Source organism: Grammomys surdaster, unplaced genomic scaffold (genome assembly GCF_004785775.1).
Source record: "Grammomys surdaster isolate TR1022 unplaced genomic scaffold, NIH_TR_1.0 198, whole genome shotgun sequence".
Classification (NCBI taxonomy): domain Eukaryota; kingdom Metazoa; phylum Chordata; class Mammalia; order Rodentia; family Muridae; genus Grammomys; species Grammomys surdaster.
In genome coordinates this window covers 2186730-2202374 of record NW_021604643.1, presented here as the reverse complement: position 1 = coordinate 2202374, position 15645 = coordinate 2186730, and the positions used below count along the sequence as shown (strand labels likewise).

Sequence of the window (15645 nt, the reverse complement as noted above, 5' to 3'; positions counted from 1 at the left end):
CTATGCAAGCATTTAAAGGGACTCACCATAATTATGTTGTGAATACAAAGGGAGAAGTGAGAAATCCTGAAAACCATGTGTAAGAAGTAGAGCTTGAGAACATAAATTCACATATAACTAATGATTAATAATTTAAAATGTAGTAGAAATAGGATTTGTATCAGTACCTCTGTGTACTACACTTTTCAAGCTCAGGGAGGTTAATGGAGACATTCATCTCTCACACACATGGCTTGTAATTCACTGGCTATATGATCAGGTGGCCAAATTGAGGCAAAGACATGGAGTTACTCAGTTCCCTGTCACTGGGCTCAGACCACTGAAGGATATTGCACTGGTTCTTCAACCAAATGGATATGTGCTTTGATACATATTTACCATCAGATACTTTTAAAAGGAGAGAATGGATGAATGTGGGAAGGTGGGTGACAATCTTTGCTGCATCATAAATCATTAAAATCATAGACAGAGCTCACTTTAACGATTTGTTTATGTTTATTTATGTGCATGGGTGTTTTATCTGCAGGTATGTATGTCCACTTCTTCCCTCTGTGGTGCCATGGAGACCAAAAGAGGGTACAGATCCCCTGGAACTGGAGTTCAGATGTGTGGATGCTGAAACTAAACCCAGATTTTCTGCAAAAGCGTAAGTGTTCTTAACTGCTAAGCCATCTCTCCAGCCCCACAAAGTTCATTTTAAGTGCTTGTTTAATATTATTTAACTCATGACATTCACTCTTCCAATCAACATGTGCTTTATAGGACAATACAACTAAAATAAAGTAAAATAAAAGAAACACTTTACTCTTAATGTGTATAAATAACATAAATCATATATGTGTGAGTATATATACGTGTGTGTGTGTGTATATGTGTGTGTGTGTGTGTGTGTGTGACATTTTCGGTAAGACCATGGGATTTAAATTTCTTAGTGGATACTTTTAAGAAAATCCATCTCAAAAAGCTCTCTGTCTATCCCTAGAGGCTTTGCAAGAGTGGCTACTGTGTCACATGTCTGTCAGTAAGTAGCAGAGAAGAGAGAGGCTATATCTATGCTTAGCATCCTGACCTAAGGACATCTGAAAGATAAGTAGCTTAACATTCCCTGAAAATATTGAACCAGAAACCACCATCAGTCTGGTGCCAGGGTACCCAGGCAGGGAGCTAGCCTGAGACAACCACTACTCTGGTACAAGATAAGCCTGGTCAGGTTTCCAGGACAGAAAGCAAGCCTGAGACTAGAAGAACCCCACCTGAGACTGAAGACTCATGACAAATGTAAAGTCAAGATTGATGGCCTCTCAGTTGGACTGGAAGATGAGTGAGCCTGAGACACCCACCACACTGGCACTGTGGGGCTAGGACAGGGAGCTACCTTAAGATGAACACCAGTCCAGTACCTCCCAGGCCATGGGGAGGCAGACCATGCTCAAGTTGACCCATTCCCAGTGCCATAATGCATGTGTGGGACATAGTACTCCTGAGATCACTCTCAAAGTGACTCCAGACACTCAGAGACTCCAGGTATCTCCAAAAGGAGCAAGTAAGTGATGGAGAAATTGAAGAGAAAGAGAAACAGAATGATGTGAGGACAAAGAAGAGAGACAGAAATGGATACTTGAGGGTAGTGAGGAACAGCCTGACGTGAGTAGCTGGTGATGCCACCTGGGACTAAAGTGGAGTCATTGCCTGTGCTAACACTGGGGGCCATGTCTGGGTCTGTGGCCTGCAGCAGCAAGGGTCTGTTACTGCCAAAGGCCACATGGATGTCCTTGGTCTGAACTGCTATGAGAGACATGCTGATGTCTGAGAGCTGTGCAGAACTGGCCCCATCCCTCATATGGGTATCATAGGAGAGCTGGCCCTGATAGCTGACCCAGCCCCTAACCAGCTGCAGTATTTAGGAGATAGGCTACTTATATTGTGGGAGCTGTGGGTGAGCCTCCCCAAAGACGCACATGTAGGAAAGCTGGCCCTATCACTCATCTCCCTGTGGTAGTGTGACTGAAGGAGAGATACCGCCTACACAAACACACACAGGTGCGCACGCATATGAGCACACCTGAAGCAGTTAGGAGTCCTGGCCCTGAGATCATGAGAGCAAGAGAGCTGATCCTGCCCTTCACCAGCCTCATATTTGGACTACTAGACCCTGTACCTCACCTGAGCAGCACAGAAGAGCTAACCTGGGGTGTAGGCGTTATTAGAGCTAACCCGGGGTGTAGGGGTTATGCATGAGTTGGCCCAGAGAGCATGAGCATGGGAGAGCCAACTCTGCCTCTTGTCTGCTGTGAGGTGGCATTGGTAAGGAAGAGATCCTACTCCCTTCCCTTTTGCCCTTGCCACAGGCTGGAGAGTTGGCCCTGATGGGGTCGTGAGAGCAGGAGAGCTGGCACTGCCCCTCACATGCTTCAGCACTCAGGGGACCAGGCTCTGTACCTCACCTGGGCAGCACAGTCGAACTGACCCTGATGGTGGGTGGCGAGGGAGAGCTGGCACTGCCTCTCATTTGCCATGTGCCAGAACAGGCAAGGGAGAGACATCCTCCCTTCCCCTCACTCCTTGCCATCTATGGTAGACAGGAGAGCTGGCCCTAGGTCATGAGTGCAGAAAAAATGTCCCTGCTCCCCACCTGCTGCAGCACTCTAGAGAGTGGGTGCTGCACCTCACCTGGGCAGCAGTCTAGAGCAGGCCCTGGTTGTGGAGTGGGACACACTGTGACACACTACAGCTTCCATAATGAGATTTTTTTTTTATCTGTTACAGGAGAGATTGCAAGGGTGGAGGGCAGATATAAGGGGAGGGAGAGATGAGTGGAAATGGGCCACATGATGTGAAGTTCACAACGAACCAATAAAATGTTTAAAAAGGAAAAAAAAGTGTTCTTGGACAGGGAAAAGGTCACAGGTTCCCACCATTCATGAAGACAGGTGGTCAACAGATGCTGAAAGAAGGAGTATCAGTTTCCTCCAGGGAAAAGCTCCCAGCTAGGTGGCCCAATCCTCAGTGGTCATGCCAGGACATAGGAACATAGGAGCAATGCAAAGTGGACTCAGTAGGATGTAGATGTGCGTGTGTGTGTGTGTATGTGTGCGTGTGTATGTGTGTGTGAGTGTGCATGTGTGTGTGTGTGTGTGTGTGTGTGTGTGTGTGTGTCCTACATAGGTTTCTGTTGCTGTGATAAAGACTATAACCTGAAGGAGGAAAAGATTTTTTTTGTCTTATACCTCCAGGTGACAGTCCACTGCTGAGGGAAGTCGGGGCAAGAAATCAAAGCAAGAACTGAAGCAGATGCTACAGAGAAATGCTGCTTACTGGCTTGCTCAGTTTCCTTTATTGTACATTCCAGGACCACCTTCCAAGATGGCATTGTTCCCTGTGACCTGGGCCCTCCCACATCAATCGTTAATCAAGAAGATGTCCATCAGGCTTACCTACAGACTAATCTGACAGAGACATTTTCTCAGGTAAAGTCTGTTTTCTAAGATAATTCTAGCAATAATAATTCTACAATAACAATTGTATCATATTGACAAAAGAATACATACATACAAACATTCATACATACATGCATACTAATATGCATACATATATGGTCACAAATTTGAGAGGGAGGATATGGGAGGAGAGTTGCAGGAGGAAAGCTTGGAAATGATACAGATGCAATGCTCACATATTAAGTTCTCCAAAACTTTTTTTTTAAAGGCTCCTTAGGTGTAGGATGAGCTAAGGTGGGAGGAGTAAGGAGAGGAAGAGGAGTTGGGAGAGGAAGAGAAAAAAGGAGGAGGAGGAGCTAGAGAGGGCAGAGATGTAGGAGGATGGAGAACCACACAGGTATGAAGAGCACTCGTGGGGAACAACTTATAAACTTATAATTAGGTTAGTTAATTGGGATACAACTCTCTTTGTATGGGCATCTTGTTATTAATCATTATGAAACATATAAAGCCTTTGATTAATCAATAAGAATTAAAGTCTTATTCTCTTACTTACCTTACTTACCTGCATGGATGGTGGAATGGTCTGGGCAATGCCCTGCCTTTCGGAGACAGCGTGGAAGATTGGCAGAGCCATCTCTCGTGCTGGCATCTAGTGGGTGGCAGGGCTGGTGTTTCTGGCGGGCTGGTTCTAGCTTTATAGCGCATGTGGCCTCAGGCCAAGAAACATGGCAGCTGAGCTAGGCAGAGCCGTTGCAGCTTAGTCGGCCTGAACCAGAGGCCAGTTTTAAATAATTAATTGCTAGTAATTAATTTTACCAGTAAAAGAGATTCTGAGCAATGACTGAGAAGCATTTTCCAACTTGACATAAGAATTTCAGAACATATCTCAAGATAGGACAAGAAATCATCTTTTCAATATTTCTCAGTCCATACAGTATAATACATAGGAAGGATGTGGAATTTCCAACTGGGCAATGCGCAGGCCAGTCATTACCTCAATAATTATTCTTCAGTACATATTATATGTTAAAAAAAAACAGCAATATTTGGGATGCAGACACAGTGGAGCAGACCAATGTTCCCTGCTGGCACTACATGCTGCCAGAGATGACAGAGTTTGGACTTCACGGAGATCATGGATGGTGGACTGCAATCTGAACTCAATCCTCTTTATCACATTAACAACCTAAGAAAATAATTAACTTGTAATAACACAATTTCTATATCCTGATAATCATCCAATAATGTTTTTATGAAGATTCAATACGATAAAATTGTGTGTTTTAACCACACCTTGCACACAGCAGATATTTAAGGAAAATTCATTTTTGACATTACCTAGTGGTTTCCTCATGTATTTTGGCGGAATCTGTGATTTCTCCCACATTAAGTTGATTACATTTGACTAAACAAACATATCTATTCTTTGTTGCATCCTCTTTACCCTTCAGTTTACTATGTTAATATTTTTTGATGGCTTTGAGACTAGATTTTCTAACAGTTGGGCTTTATATCTGGTTTGAAAGTTCCAGATAATCTGGGTCATAACAACTTGGTTTCATCTTTTCATTTAAAATGCTTACCAAATATGCATTATGCCATAGACTGTGTTGGGCTAGATGCTAATAACATTGGAAAGAACAAAATGGACTCACAGATCCTCTTTGTTTTTCAAAAACTTAAAGACTTGTAAATATAAAAATGTCAGTGACAGAAGAGGGGAATAGCCCCGAGCCTGGGAGCTCATGCCAATAACCTGAACATCAGGGACTGAAGGCCAGAGTACCATAAGTTCAAGACTGGCTTAGGATATATAGTGAGACTAGACCCTATCTTAGAAAAACAAACCACCAAATAAAATGGGCACTCAAGAAAAGGAAACAAGATGTCTACATATAGGAAATGGGGAAGAACAGACGATATTGTAAACTGTCTGGCAAAGATAGATCAGAGAGTCACCAAGAGCCTGGGGTGATGCTCTCACTCTTGAAATGCTAAATGCTCCCTTCTTCCTGTTCTGTTTTCAATCTCTTAATAAAATCCTGAAGTGCCAAGGAAAGCAAATTATCACCCTGATGTTCTTCAACTTTATGTCCATCCTCATCCCCTGCCCCCTCCCCCTCCCTTCCTCTCTGTTACACAAACTCAAGCCATAATCACTTGTCAAATTTTCGACACATCCATGTTTTTTTCTGTGTTGATACCATGTGTAACTTTATTGTTTTTAATCCTATTTTTAATAATGATTCTTAAACACTTTAACCTCCCTTTATCCCACTACCCACCAAAGGTAGTTTAAAAGAAGGGATACAGGGGAAATGGACATGTTTAGAAAGGTTCTTTAGAGCAACTCCTTTCTGTGTTGTCTGGAAATTGGCAGTTCAGTTCACAGGTTAGCAGTGGCAGCTCAATCCACTCGAAAACATGTCACAGATACACCAGCAGTCCAATTTGGTATTAGCAACAGTGGTGACATAACCTAGCAGAGACAGCCAGGCCTCAACCTCGGCTCGAGTCAGCAAGAAGGACCTGGAGGGACACCAGAAGAAGTTCTTGGCTGTGCCTCTCAGGGAAGCGAAGATCAGCAAAGACTAGAGATGCGCAAGCACTGCGCAGCTAGCTGTACCAGCAAGCCAAGCTCTTTCCTATCACTCTGTGGAGTCCTATTTCTATCCTCTAAACATCACGTGTCTTCCATGTGCCTTGCTTCAGTATGGCTCTTGCCTTAGCACATACATCCAATCAGCCTGAGTCCAAGGAAGCAGTAAGAAACTGCAGTACACCATCAGACATTTTTTTCTGGTTTCTCTCTATAGATTCCCAACAAATGCAGCTCAACTATGAAATGTAAAGTGGACCAATACATACGTGTTGTTAGCAAAAAAAAAAATCCTTCATCACGTGTCTTTTCACGTGCTTGCTTTAGCAGAACAACCTCTCTCCTGCGTCTGCTTCAGTGACACGTTCCTTTATGAGTTGGCCTTAGCCTTTCACACCTGTATCCACTTTAAGGAAACATTCCTTCACGTGTTTGCCCCAGCAAAACATCATCCAACCAACTTTCCAAAGAACCTCAAGTTTTTATTTCAATCATGTGGCCTGTTCTTATACTTAGAGATGTCTGAGGACCTCCAGATCTTGCATCACTGGTCACTCATTAGAAATGCAGACTCTCAGTTGTTAGGAGGCCACCTCATCTGACAAAGCACACAGACTGAATCTGAATCTTCCTTTTAAGGGGATGCTCGGATAATTCCTATGCAAATCAAAGTTGGAGATGCCCTTCTGTCATCTTCCTGTCATCCCATTGATCAATCTAAGGAAGAGGCAATGTGGACTTCTGCTTCACCCTCCACCTTGATATGGTCACCATGACCTCCCAACTCCTTCCCTGTTTTTAATGCTCAATAGACATCTAAGAACTAGAGAAGCTGACTCCTGAGAGAAATGTTTGTGCAGGAAGATCCTAGTTCCTGAGAAGAGCTGTGAAGACATCAGATCTCAAAAAGAAACACCCATGTCTCATCTTTTATCTCCAAAAGCTCCAGCTTTCTTTTCTGCAGATTTCTTAGATTCGCTTTAGAGGGTTCAGATTCGCCAAGTTAACTTTTTCACCTTCCTCAAGGGAACTTTTTAATCAATGTCTGTACAGACCTGATGTCTTCATTTCAATGTTCTACAATCAAGTGTTGAGAAAATACATTCCATATGTTTTATGTATGTATTTGACATTTCCTAAATGCTGATCTTTTCAGCAATGTGCTGGAATATTATCTTAGCATACATTTCTCTAATGTATGTAAAGGACCCTATAATTCTTCAAATGTATTTCTCTGCATTTGGCCAAAGTGACATACTTTATCATCCTATTTGATGCTAGTAGCTTAACACTCCCCTGCAAAAAAATCACCTCCATTATTTTCCTGCTGGAATTTCAAATATCTTTCTTACCTGCAGGTACAGTAAACTGACACAGAAGATGGAAAACCATGGGGACTTTTTGTTCTGAGATTGAAGGCAGCTCCCCTTTCTGACACCTTCTGTGTGTCACTTCTCCCAAGGGAATCTTTTGTCACAGTGGTGTTCAGAGGGTGTGAGCCCTTCTCACTGTTCCCACACACTCTGATCCTTATTTCATTGATGTCATCCTCCTGTCTCTGTGGACTTTGCTTAAAGTTAGCCTCAATTCTGGGCCTTAAATCTGCATCTTACTTCTAGGGAAAGCCTGGGTTTGTTCAGATTTTTCTACTCTCCATTCAAGGACTGCCCTTCCATTGCAGCTCTTCCCACCTGAAATACCTACACTCTCCTCCGTTCATTTTTACTGAGTCATTTTGCAATCTTGAATAGAACTGTAGAGTTTTCAGAACGCTTTCCTCAGAGCTGAGGATATAGCTGAGTCAGAGAGCATTTATCTTTGTTTTGAGTCTCACTGCTGAAAAAAGGAGAGGGGGATTAAAGAAATAACAGAAAGTAATGGAAGTCAGCCATGGTAGTTTATACCTATAATCTGAATAACTGGGAGGCAGGAGAATTGCCTCAGGTTTCAGGCCACTCTGAGCTAGCATGTAAAACCCTGTCTCAAAAAATGAAACAGAGAGAAGTGAGAAGAGTAACAGAGTCCCTCCCTTGTAATGTCACAGACAGATATTAGTTATAGTGAGAAGCATTGGCACCTGCAGCCCACTGACTGTGCTACTGGTATTCTATGTATGTTTGTATGCATATTTTTGTTAATTACACCATTCATTTACATCTCAAATGATATTTCACTTACTGGTTGCCCCTCCACCAACCCCTCATCCCACATCCACCCTCCTCACTCCCCTTTGCCTGCTGTATGAGGGTGCTCCCCCACCCACCCACCCTCTCCTGCCACACCACACCAGCATCCCCTACACTGGGGCATCAAACCTCCCTGGGACCAAGGAACTCCCCTCCCATTGCTGTCCAGCAAGGCCATCCTCTACCACATATGTATCTGGAGCCATGGATTGCTCGAGGTACACTCCTTGGTTGGTGGTCTAGTCTCTGGGAGAACTGGGTGGTCAGGCCAGCCTATGCTGTTCTTCCAATGAGGTTACAATTCCCCTCTGTTCCTCCAATCCTTCTGCTAGCTCCCCCACCAGGTGCTCTGAGCTCAGTTTGATGGTTGGTTCCAAGCATCCACATCTGCATTGGTCAGTTGCTGGCTGGACCTCCCAAGGAACTGCCACCCCAGGTTACTGTCAGCAATCATCTCTTGACCTTGGCAACAGTGTCAGGTTTGGTGTCCGCAGACATTATGGATCCCCAGATGGGGCAGTCCCTGGTTGGCCCTTAATCATTCCTTAGGAAGACTTCTGTCTCTTATTAGAAAAGATATTTTTCTAAGAGATAACAACCAAACATGACAAAATAATATATAATAAAATGAAGCAAAAAACATCATGTTAAAGTAGGAAATGTCAACCCAACAAGAGAAAAGGAGTCCCAAGAGCTGGCACAAGCATCAGAGACATACTCATTTTCACACTCAGGAGTCCTATGGAAATATTCAAGGTTCCTGAGCTCAGAAGAGTGAGATTTGATGAAGACATCCCATTTAGATTCTCCAAATAGTGTCTGGTTGTGGGTCTCTGTGTTTATTCCTATCTGCTGCTGAGCATATTCTTTGATGATGACTGAATAAGGCACTAGTCTATAAGTATAGCAGAGTATCAATAGGAATCAGTTTATTGATACTTTTTTATTTTTATTTTTTAGAGCAGTAGTGTTTGGTTTATCCTAGGTTTTGGGCTATCTACTCTCTGTTCTTGGTACCCTAGCAGTGTCAGCTATGGGTTCTATCATGTAAAATGGACCTTAAGTCAAGTCATACATTAGTTGGCTACTCCCACAACTTCTGTGCCACCGTTGAACTAGCATATTTTGCAGGCAGGACAGATTGTAAGTCAAAAGTTTTGTGGGTGGGATGGTGTTTATGTTTCTCTTTTGGTAGCCTAAAGAGTACCTTCTCGTACCAAAGATAATCCGTGTGGGCAACAGTTCAACTCTCCATGTTCAGTGAGTTGTACGGATATTGTCTTCAAAAATGGGACCCTGCTGTTAGTTTGGAGAGAGTAATCCATTGTCTTAGCAACAATCTGGACTGTTTGGGATTTCTATTGTACTCCCTTGCCCAATAATTAAATTCAATGCAACTCAGTTCCACTCCTGGAATTCTCCTTTGGTGACAAGAGATGGCCAGTTGGGATTCCATCTCCTAAATTATTAGGAGACCTCATTAGGAAACCTTCATATATTTTAGAAAGTTTCTGCTGCACTGGATTTCTATACCATCCCTCAAATGCCCCTCAATTTCAAATGTCTCTTCCCATATTTTCATCCTCTACCCTATCTCTCATCCTGCTCTGCACCTCCAGTTCCTGTCCTTACATGCTCCCAGTTCACCCATAAAATCTATTCTATTTCTTTCTCCCAGGGAGATTCATGTGCCCCCATCCCCTCCCCCGCTTGACCCTTTTTCAAACCTCTGTGGGTCTACAGATTGTAGCTTAGTAATCATTTACTTAACAGCTAATATCCACTTATAAGTGAATACATACCATGTTTTCTCTTTCTAAGTCTGGATTACTTTACTCAGGATGATTTTTTTCTAGTTTCATCCATTTGCCTGCAAATTTCATGATGTCATTTTTTAACAGCAGATTAATACTCCATGGTGTAAATGTACCACATTTTTATTTATCTGTTCTTCTGTTGAGAGACACCTAGGTTGTTTCCAGTTTCTGGCTATTATAAATAAAGTCACAATGAACATGGATGAGCAATTGTCCTTGTGGTAGGATTGAGCACTCTTTTGGGGGTATGGCGAGAGTGATATAGCTGGGCCTTGGAGTTATGTCAATTCCAAATTTTCTGAAAAAACACTATATTGATTTCCACAGTTGCTATGCAAGGTTTCTACTCCCACCAACAGTAGAGCAATGTTCCCCTTGCACCACATCCTTACCAACATGAGCTGTTACTTGTGATATTGATTATCCCCATTCTGACAGATATAAGCTAGAGTCTCAAAGTAGTTTTAATTTGCATTTCCCTGATATCTAAGGATGTTGAGCATTTCTTTAAGTGTTTCTCAGCCATTTGAGTTTTGTCTGTTGAAAATTCTGTTTCAATCTGTACCCCATTTTTAAAAATGGATTTATTTGGAGTTTTGATATCTAGTTTCTTGAGTTTTTATATATTTTGGATATTAGTCCTCTATCAGATGTGGAGTGAGCAAAAGAAATTTCCATTCTGTAGGCTGCCACCTTGTTCAACTGACAGTGTCCATTCCCTTACAGAAGGCTTTCAGTTTTGTGAGGTCTCATTCATTAATTGTTGATCTTAGTGTCTGCATTATCAGTGGTCTGTTCAGAAAGTCTTTTCCTGTGCCAATGAATTTAAGTCTATCTCCCACTTACTCCTCTATCAGGTTCAACGTATCTGGTTTTATGTTTAGGTCTTTGACCAATTTGGACTTGAGTATTATACAGGGTAATAGATATGGGTCTATTTGCATTCTTTCTACATGCAGACATCCAGTTTGACCAGCAGTACTTGTTGAAGGTGGTGTCTTGTTTCCGTGGTGTATTTCAGTCTTTTTTTCAATTAAAAATCAGTTGTCCATCGGTTTGTGGATTTATGAGTAGGTTGTCAATTCAATTCTACTAATCAATGTGTCTGTGTTTATGCCAATGCTAGGTGGTGTTTATTACTTTAGCTTTGTAGTAGAACTTGAAATTGAAAATGATGAAACCTTCAGCAGTTCTTTTATCGTTCACTATTGTCTTAGATATCCTGATATTTTTGTACTTCCATAAGAAGGGGACATTTTAATCAGGATTGCATTTGAATCTGTAGATTGCTTTTGGTAGGATGGCAAGTTTTACTATGTTAATCCTACCAATCCATGAGCATAGATCTTTCCATCTTCTGATTATCTTCCTCAATGACCTGAAGTTTTTAATCATAGTCTTTATCAAGTTTTATCAAATCTTTCACTTTCTTAGTAGGGATACTCGAAGATATTTTATATTACTTGAGGCCATTTTAAAAGGTGTGGTTTCCTTGATTTCTTTCTCAGGCCATTTTTCATTTGTATATAGGAAGGTAACTGATTTTTGTGAAATTGATATTGTACCCAGCTACTTTGTTGAAACTGTTTATCAGCTGTAGGAGTTCACTGGTGGAATTTTTAGGGTCACTTATGTATAATATCATATAATCTACAAGGAATGATACTTTGACTTCTTCCTTTTCAATTTGTATACCTTTGATCTACTTAAAGTGTCTTATTGCACTAGCTAAGACTTCAAATTCTATATTGAATAGGTATAGAGTAGACAACCTTTGCTTATTCCTGATTTTAGTTAAATTTCTTTGAATTTCTCTCCATTTAATTTAATATTGGCTGTAGACTTGTTGTAAGTTGCCTTTATTGTGTTTAGTTATTTCCCTTGTATCCCTAATTACTCTAGAACTTTATGATGAGGTGTCTTGGATTTTGTCAAAGGCCTTTCTCCAACTAATAAGATGACCATGTGTTTTTTTCTCTCAGTTTGTTTTTGTGGTACACTATATCTAGTAAGATGACCATATGCTTTTTTCTCTCAGTTTGTTTATATGGTAGATTATGTTTATTGATTTTTGTATATTAGACCATTCCCGGATTTCTAAACTGAAGCCTACTTGATTATGATCTTTTTTATGTATTCTTGAATTTGATTTGCAAATATTTTATTTTTTTTGCATCTATGTCCATAAAGAAAATTGGCATGTAATTCTTTTTGTTTGGTCTTTATGTATTTTGGATATTAAAATAGTCATGCCAGCTGGCTTCTTAGGTACATTTGCTTGTGATATGTTTCTCCAATCCTTTACCCTAAAGTAATGTCTGTCTTTGATGTTGAAGTGTGTTTCTTGGATGTAGCAGAAGGATAGATTCTGTCTTCACATATATTCTGTTAATTTATTTCTTTTTATTGAAAAATTGAGACTGTTGATATTAAGAGATAACAATGACCAATGATTGTTTGATTCCTACTATTTTGATGGTGGTAGTGATGTGTTATCTGTGTGTGTGTGTGTGTGTGTGTGTGTGTGTGAGAGAGAGAGAGAGAGAGAGAGAGAGAGAGGGAGAGAGAGAGAGTTTGTGGGTATAAGTATATGACTGTGGGTGTGGGTATTGCTTCCCTTCTTATAACCTTACTGGTGTGAGATTATTTATTTACTGTATGTTTTTTGTTGTGTGTAGTTAACCTCCCTAGATTGGAGAAAGGGCCTTCTAGACCTTTCTTTAGAGCTGAATTTGTTGGTAGATATTGTATAAATTTGATTTTATCATAGAATACCTTATCTTCTTCATCTATGGTGATTAGAATTTTTGTTTGGTATAGTAGTCTGGGGGTGGTATCTGTAGTCTGTTAGAGTCTGCTAGACATCTCTCCAGGTCCTTGTAGTTTTTATAGTCTCCACTGAGAGTGAAGTCTGCCAGGGATCTTCCAGGCTTAGGAAACAAGCTGATGTGGGACACAGCATTGGACTAAGGCCAAAAGACTGATGATCTCTGGCCTTGTAACTTTCTCTAACTGTACTGGATGCTATTAGCTGATGACTTCTGGAGACTTAACACTCTCTTGCTTATTCTGTGGCTGAAAACTGCTGGCTTTAGTGATTAACACAAGCTGTATAGCAGCTGGAGATTAGATAAAGGGTTTATTGCTAGAATTCCCTTTTCTGTCCAGGCAGCCAGAAGCTTCTGGCTGCCTAGACTGGTCAAGACTTTGTGAACCAGAGAAGAAGTAAAGGAAAAGAATTAAAATCCTTTATATAGGCAAGTACACACAAACATACATAAATTGATACATACACATTCTGGCTGGGCCCAGCCATTTGTCTCAATTAATTCACAAGTGTTCATGCATGCTTACATATATACACATATACCATACAAAAGTACAGACAAACAGACATGTACATATATACAATTGGATGGATGGATGGATGGATGGATGGATGGATGGATGGATGGAGCAGAGCTCCCCAAGCCAACCCCATCATCTTTATTTCTTTTCTCTGGCTTTTTATACTTTCTTAAACAAAAGTATTTGGAAAATTACCTCATAGATAAAACATTACACAAAATAGGAGCTACAAAAAGATGTTGATAAGGTCAAAACAGTGTTTCATTTTCTAAGTGCATTATAAGTTCACAGCAACAGTTTTATATGGTTTATCATAATACATACCTGTGACTTCATCCTTGGACCTGAATGCTTTTCCTTGAACAAAAATTTGTCCCAAACCTGTTTCTCTTTTTAGTGTAATTATGAAAGGTGACTGCATTTCTTACGATGCAGCCTTTACTTACTATTATGAGGAACAGGCACATTCTATTCTTGATTCTAACTTTACTACACTTTTCTAGCAAAACAACTAACACTATCTCTTAAAACGTTCTTCCTAAGATGATTTGAATCAAATCAGAAAATTTATAAAATCATTAATTCCGTCTAAACACCATTGATTCATGAAAGTACATCCTTATGTTGTCTGTAGGAAATCTCAATAGGGTGTGCTAATGGCCCAGGATTATTACATTAATTTAATAATGACAGGAAAAGCCTATCAGAATGCAAGAAGCAATTGTAAGATGAAGTCTCTTTGGGACCATGCCTTTCAGTGCTCACCCATCTTAGTCAACACAAAAAGGTAGACCACCTCCAGGAAGGCCACCTGCTAGCCTTAGTCTTCCTAGATGGTTCTTGACAGAAGTAAGGTATAATTCTAATAAGTCTGCCTTTATATGTTACTTATCTTTTTTCATTGCAGCTTTTAATATTCTTTGTTGTGTATGTTTAGTACTTTGGTTATTATGGGTCAAAGAGACTTTCTTTTCTGGTCAAATCTATTTAGTGTTTTGTATGCTTCTTGTACATTTATAGTCATCTCTTTCCTTAGTTCAAGAAAATTTTCCTCTATGATTCTGCTGAAAATATTTTCTGTGCTTTTGAGTTAAAATTATCCTTCCTTTATTACTATGATTCTTAGGTTTTGACTTTTCCAGATACTATTCCAGATATCTTGGATATCGTCTATCATATCTTCAGTGCCAAGATTCTCTCTTTAATTGCTTGCATTCTGTTGGTCAAGCTGGCCTGTGATTTCTGTTCAAATGTCTAAATTGAATTCCCTCTATTTGTGTTTTCTTTTATTGTTAATCATTCCATTTGTTTACAACTCAAATGATGTGTTTTCTTTATTAATTCTATTTCCATTTTCAGGTCTTGAACACATTTATTCATTTCCTTTAAATATTTTTTGTGTTTTCTTGGATTTCTTTAAGAAATTTATCAATTTCTTTTTAAGGACCTCTATCATCTTCACACAGGTGGTTTTAACATCTTTCAGTGTGTTTCAACTATTTTGGAATATTCAGGGCCTGCTATGGTAAGACAGCTGAGTTGTAGTGGAGATATATTGCTTTAGTTGTTGTTAATTGGGTTCTTATGCTGGGGTCTTGGCAGTTGGGTTTTGGGTGATTATATATCTATGTGCTGGTTTCTGGATTAGGTCTTTATTGATTAGGTGTTTTATTCCTTGGTTACTGTTTCACCTCTGAGTTTTCAGAGAATGTAATTGTGTGTGTTGTGTGTTTTTCTGGTCTGCCCAGCTGGTGTGTTCACAGGGAACTTGTGTTAGCAAGGGGTGTTTGTTGAAGTTGGGATTATTTTCTGTCCGGCTAAGCTGGTGTATTCCCTGTGAATGCTTCCTGGTATGAGAGGTGAAGATGATAGTTTCCCTTATCTCTTAGTCTTTAATCACATATTTTATGTTCTCTGTGTGTGTGTTTCTCTGTGTGTGTCTCTGTCTCTCACTCCGTGTGTGTGTCTGTGTGTCTCTAAACACTTAATATTGTTCAGATAAATGGAAATTTATGTTTACATTAGACTCAATCTAATAAAAAATTCCCTTTTGCATAGAAAAGCTTTTGTTATCTAAGTGGATAAAATTTCAAGTAAAAATAGTAAGTTTTTAAAAGAAAAACAACAGAATCAGGATTGGTCGTTCACAGATGTAATTCCAGAACTTTGGAGGCTGAGGCAGAATGATTGTCACAAGTTCAAGGTTAGCCTAGGCTACATAATGAGTTCCAGTTCCAGGTTATTCTGGACAACAG

The 15645-nt window shown here is 40.2% G+C and overlaps 1 non-coding gene across 1 annotated transcript; it reads left to right on the top strand.

The window, feature by feature from the left end:
• Positions 1-971: 971 nt before the first annotated feature.
• On the top strand, positions 972-1103 carry LOC114623527. The gene has a single exon (XR_003711777.1). It is a non-coding gene; the product is annotated as a small nucleolar RNA SNORA17 (small nucleolar RNA).
• Positions 1104-15645: the final 14542 nt, after the last annotated feature.